The sequence below is a fragment of the Synchiropus splendidus genome, chromosome 10, assembly GCF_027744825.2.
Source record: "Synchiropus splendidus isolate RoL2022-P1 chromosome 10, RoL_Sspl_1.0, whole genome shotgun sequence".
NCBI classification, from domain to species: domain Eukaryota; kingdom Metazoa; phylum Chordata; class Actinopteri; order Syngnathiformes; family Callionymidae; genus Synchiropus; species Synchiropus splendidus.
In genome coordinates, this window is record NC_071343.1 from 21244875 (window position 1) to 21251229 (window position 6355).

A 6355-nucleotide genomic window follows, 5' to 3' on the forward strand; every position below is an offset into this window, starting at 1 on the left:
CCTGGGGGAGAACTTTGTCTGGTATTTACAGTTTGGCAGGCACCACAAATAGAATTATCCCTCTGGTCGACACCGAGCAGATGAGTGCTGTGATACTGAAGTGGGACTGCAGAGATCGCAGGGCCACAACTGGGTCGCTGCGATAAGAGAGCAAGACACGCTACAGCAGCGAGGTGAACAGGTGAACAAGAGCCAGCGAAGGGAGACTCTGACAATGGTCAGAGGGATGACTCTCATACACCTTTCATACGGCCACTAAAACAGTGTTGTGTTTCCACGTGTTAGTACTTGTGGGTCTGTTTCATGCCTGACTAACTGCAAGGACTCATTTCTATTGTGCAGAACTTGACCAACTAATAGACCATAAGCGCCACAGTTTAGGGAACAAAGCAGGGATCATCGCGATCTACTGTCGGCCTGGATGGGCTCTTTAATATTACTGTGACAAGCACCCTTCAACTGCTGAGGCAGGAATACATGAAGACCTTTGTCAATGATTTGACTGCAGCAAGAAGATGGCGAGCCTCGATGAATCATAAAAGAAATAACTGCGAGCTGATCTGGCTCCTGGTTCCGGTGGGAGCGGCGAGACCAGTCAGGACAGTCAGCTTCAGGTAACCAGGATACTGAGATGTGTGAGCTTTCTCTTCCACTTGATGAAAGCAAATATTGACTAGAGCTCCGAGCACAAGCCAAACGGCTGTCAGTTGAACTATTATGTTCAAACGCCATGCTGAACACGATGGAGGACGGAACTGTAATACATGTTGAAGTTTGACACATCTGTGTTGATCATGATTTTTACCAATGAATTCAATAGAATTGAGACATTGCTCCCTGCCATGATAGAGCCCATTCTGATCTGGATGCCTGGTTTCTATGTCCTGGAAACAGATAAAAAGGTTCAGTTTATGCTGTAAGCAACGTACGTGGTACGTTTATTTTCTAAACCACAATCAATATTCTTGTCTTCACTTCATTCATAATCCTATCTTATAGTTGGCCTCTACCTCTTATTGTCCTGTTTCCATTGTCTTATTTTTCCTCATTATGTTGAGACCACAGAGAAGGACCAGTCACTCTCTGTCTGTCCAATATATATATATATATATATATATATATATATATATATATATATATATATATATATATATATATATATATATATATATATATATATATATACTTCATAGACAAATATACATATTTGTGTTGTCCCTCACTGGCATCATCTTACATTGACCAGGATTGTAGCTTCAAGCAGAAAATGCGTTATGCTCAGTGAATGCTTAGGTGAATGTTGAATATAAACATTTTACACTATTTTGTTTTCACATTTCTGTGTCCATGTAAGTGAAATATTCATATCTTACATGTATAGGATGATGATTTTACAGTTGTACAGCACTTAGTGATGATCTCGTATTGCTTTTTTAAGTGCTTTATTCATAAATATGGTATGGTCAAAATTATTTTCTGATTGTTTTTAACAAAACGTTTCCGTTTTATCTGTCAACAGTCCCTCCTCTCTCTTGCGACGTCTTCCCGTGTTGTTGTTCTGGTTCAACCGACTGGTTTCTGCCCTCAATTCCTGGATGCTGTTGACTTATTTGCCTGGCCGGTGATGGTCTGCTTTTTATCGGTGTGGTTCAGTATCATCCACCTCCACAGCTGCTGCTCTCAGCCTGACAAAGAAGCTGGATCATTTCACCCCCTCAGCGGAACATAAGGTTACGGCTCATAGTGCTGATCACCAACCTACTCTTTCCTGTATTGTTTAGTCGCTGTATTTGTTCTTCAGTATTTCACCTCACTTCTCCACATATCTGTACTCATTACTCTATGAGCCCATAACAATTCCTTTTCATAGCACAGTCACTGAGTTCTCTTTCTGCGCGTTAAAAAGTTGAGTGAACACATAGAGGTTACACATCAAGTGATTGCTTCCAACCAACAGATGGCTCAGATGATGATGATGATGTGTGTGTGTTTCTGTTTAATGTTTAGTCACTGATCAACAAGCTCCCATGAAGCTCATCTCCATGACGTCACACACCCCCCATGAACAGACACCGCAGCACAAGACACGTAATGAACCTAGACTGGCTGCAGCAGGTCGCAGGGCTTATATATCTGAGCCGGAAAAAACGGAACCAAAGTTTTAGCCTGAGTGAGTGGCGTCATGAAACGCAATACTTCTACTGTGATGTGCTGAAAAGAGGAAACTCTTTGATATATACTTGTAATCTATGAGTCACTTCCCCAGAGCTGACTGTTTGATCAACGGTCTTGTGACAGTTAGTAGAGCTGTTTGCTTTGCTAACATGGGACAATGCTGGTGCCTTCTCAGGAAGAACATCATTCTGGCTGCAGCTGTATGCAAATGAGGCGCAGAAGTCAGTGAAGTTCTTCTTCCAGCAAACGCTGCTCCCAACAACCAACAATGGATTTCAAAACACACAATGGTCTTTATTTAATTTGGCTTCAACGAAATCTTTCTTAATGCGCTTTGAGCAAAGGTCCAGTGCCTCTTCCAGATGCTGATCCATACTTGCATAACGCGAGCCGAACGAACAAAACTGTCACATCTTCAGGTATTGTGCGTGAGGCTCAACGTGAAGCAAATACAGAGGCAAAAAGGGGGATCCATGGGTAGAGAGCAGCTGCATCCATATGGCAAGCTTGGGGAGGAGATTGGGAAAAGAGATGGCATGAATTCAACACCAAAGGGGATTTCACAAAAAGAAGCTGTAGATGCTTACCTTTTCTCAGGGTGAAGGGAGAAAGGAGGCCGCAGAGGTCAGCCGCACCGTGCCCTGGTTTGGCTCACCTTTACGCGCACTGGATCTTCAGTGCTCTGAGCAGGTATTACCTTTTATACCCCTCCCTCCATCACTCTCTCTCTCTCGCTCTCTCACTCTTCCTCCCTCCCCCTCTTTCTCAGAGGATCCTCGGGGCGCGCACAGACACCTGTCGCACGGTGCGCTGCTCTGATCCAATATTGACTCAGAGAGGGAGGTGCGCGCTCCTGCCCTCACGCACACACTCACATACGCCAGTGCACGTACGCGCGCACACAGACTATTATGACCCGTGCCAGGCAACCTGTGGCCTTTGTTCCACCTCTCATCTGTATCGCAGCTACAACTCACTTCGACGGACTCCCACATATTTACATGTCATGTGCCTAGCAAATGTCTTATCTGCTGCTCCTGAGATTCAAACTAGTCTCGCAACCTTTGAGCACAGACGGGTCTCAGGTCGGGATGTTAACTTTACTTGATCAAAAAATGAGGCAAATGATCATTCCAAAATAAAAACGTGTCTTTTTACTATTATTATTATTATTATGGTCAATAATAATAGTGTGAAACGTTTTTCTGTACAGATATACAAACAAAGATTTACCAAAAACGCATTGCATCTACATATCAGATGTTCATGACAATACACTTTAAAATAATAAAAAGAAGAGTGTTTCATTTTAAAAAATGACTCAACTTTGATTGGTGGTGACAGGTGAGAGGATTTTGCTGGTGATGCATGATGTGGTCTTGCGAGGTACTATCAAGTCCAGATGCCACTGTAACGGTTGCTACTTCATCTTTCACCACTGCAGAAGGCTGAAGTGGCCACTTCAGGTCGAGCATGAATTCCCACCCCAGTTGGAGGAGTTTAGGTGAGTCAAGGTTTAAACCCATTTGCCTACGTCTCTATACTTATCAGGAGAAAACATGGTACTTCATACTAACAGCACCGTCATGCTAAAGTAGGCCCAGAGGATGAACGCCAAAATGGGTGTCAATAGTGGGGCAAATAGAGGCCATCCGGGATTTTTATTTAATCTGAATAATCCAGTCTGTGGTGAACTATTATGGAAAATAGCAGGGCAGATCATTGGTGGAAACTGGAGCCTCACTGGGAAGCAGTTGCTGGTTCCTTTCCAGCTGGAGGCAGTTTTTTCGTCTTTCCTCTCTCCATATTTGGGCGGATTACCAGTGGACACTTTGGTTGCCTCCCACAGTCCAAATACAAACTGATGATTCTAAACGGCCGTTCCACAAATGAGTGTATCCTTCAAAATAGAGATGAAACCCGACGTGTACAGAGTTTGCTGCTCATCCTCTGACATTAATAAGATTTCAGTTTTAGGTCAGGTAAACCTACTCTGAGACCAGAGGTTCATGATGACCTCAGCAGAACAGGCCTGGCTGGCTTGAGATGTTGACATCTTCATGTAGTGCTGTTTCTCCATCTTACTGAATGTATTCTCACTCTACATTCTCAGCTGAATGGGAACCAATTTCTAATTAAATACTGAGTCTCCGTCTCATCCAAAAGGCGACTGTAGGTCTCATTTAACTCGGGTGAGATCCACCAGAGAATCCACTTTTCAGAGATTTTCAGAGCAGGATACAGAGATATGGAGCCCGAACTCCATAGTCAGAATGAGCCTCAAAAAGTCCTCAAAAACATGTTCTGAACAGAGAAGATACAGATACTGACTCCCACTGAGGAAAAATACTAATACAATGTCTTGTTATTTAACTGGTCTAGCACCTACTATGTAAACAAATAGACAAGACATGAATAGACCAAGAGGGTTAGGTTTCAGAGGGTTGTCAATTGCACTGGTGTAAACTGTTTGTCGGGTCCAACTGGAAGAAAGGAACAGTGAAGAAGAGGGAACGAACCTGGCGAGGGTAACTTTGCAGCAGAGCTGTATCCCTGCCACTGCTCTGTTGGTCCCCTGGCTCTCAGATGGAAGTGAACATGCTGGTGGAGCAGTGCTCTACCCGAGATGGGAGACCAACCAAGGCCCAGTCATGGAAGCAAAGGCCAAACTCGCTCCCTTAGATCAAATGATGATGCAAAACAGTAATGAGAGTGTTGATCCAAGCTGCCTCAAGACCTCGGTGATGGATCCACGTGGCAACAAGGCCCGGTCTTCCTGAGATCACTGGTGGAAGAATGGCCAACCAAATCCACCCAACTGTGTTGATGACCAGGAGATGAACCAGGGAGCAATGCAAGGTCAAATCCTCCTGACACAACCACTGCATGACTGGTCAAGGCAGTTGTTTCTTTGGCTGTGAGCACTTAGTCTGATAGTCAGAGCGTGGAAGTGTCAGCAGAGGGGGAGGAATACCCTTTAGATACCCTTCCAAATGACTCAGAACAGTCCAGGATGAGTTGACAAAGTTTTGGAGGAGCCAAATCTGCAGGAGGCAAACATCACAGTGAGAGATCTTCCCTGGGTAAGTGATCATTACGCACTCAGGTGAAGTTGGCAGCACCACCTATTACTTGTGGATGAGCAGATGTAGAGTCGAGCAGGAGAGGTACAAGACCGAGAGCTCATGTTTGACATGAAAGAGTACAGTGTCCCAACATTTCACAGAGAGGAGGTGAGAGCTCAAACTCACAGAGAACAAAACAGTGGAGAAGTGAATAAATGAGCCTAGAACAAATCTATCAATAACTGCCTGGATGGAATATATATATATATATATATATATATATATATATATATATATATATATATATATATATATATATATATATATATATATATATATATATACATACTAAAAGATATCTAAATAAATTAAATCTAAGTGAAGATTTTAAGAAGTGTAAATATGCCAAGAAACCTGTTGAAATATTTAATTTCACATGCATTTAATTTCTATATAAATCAACATGAACATCTTGAATATATTTTGAGGAACAAGAAAATCACACAAAAATGTAAAGAAGAAAAGTGTAGTCTTCAAACAAGAACATGCTATATTTACTGCTCAAGTGGTGGTGGTGACCATAAGAGAGAACAAAAAAAGGCAGAAAAATGACAACATATCAGTTATAGTTTCAGTCTGATGTCAGAAGGGCCACAAAAATACAGGCATCAGGCCGCATAAGGCCTCCAGGCCGCACTTTGCCCAGGTCTGCTGCAGACCGTAGACTGTAGAGACTGGAGCGAGCGAGGCTCACGGCTCCCAACATTTGTGCTGGTGAAACCAATGTGGATGTAAAACTGGAGGAAAAACGAATCATCAACTTCAACAATGCATAAAAGCATGGGGCATGTATTCTCTTGTTTACAAACTCAAGACATAGAGGCAGAATTTCACTAAAAATTAATTGTGCACATTAATTGTGATTGAATTTTTGACACCAGAATGATGTCACTGATGTGCAGTCTGTCCGCGTCAGTGTAGACATCAGAGTGGAAGTGCTCCAGTGGAGCGCGGACTCTTGCTGCCGTTCTGTTTCCACCTTGTTTTTTTTTAACTTTCATTTTCCATCCATCAGCACACTGTCATTCACCCTGATTCATCTTTGATCTTCGATG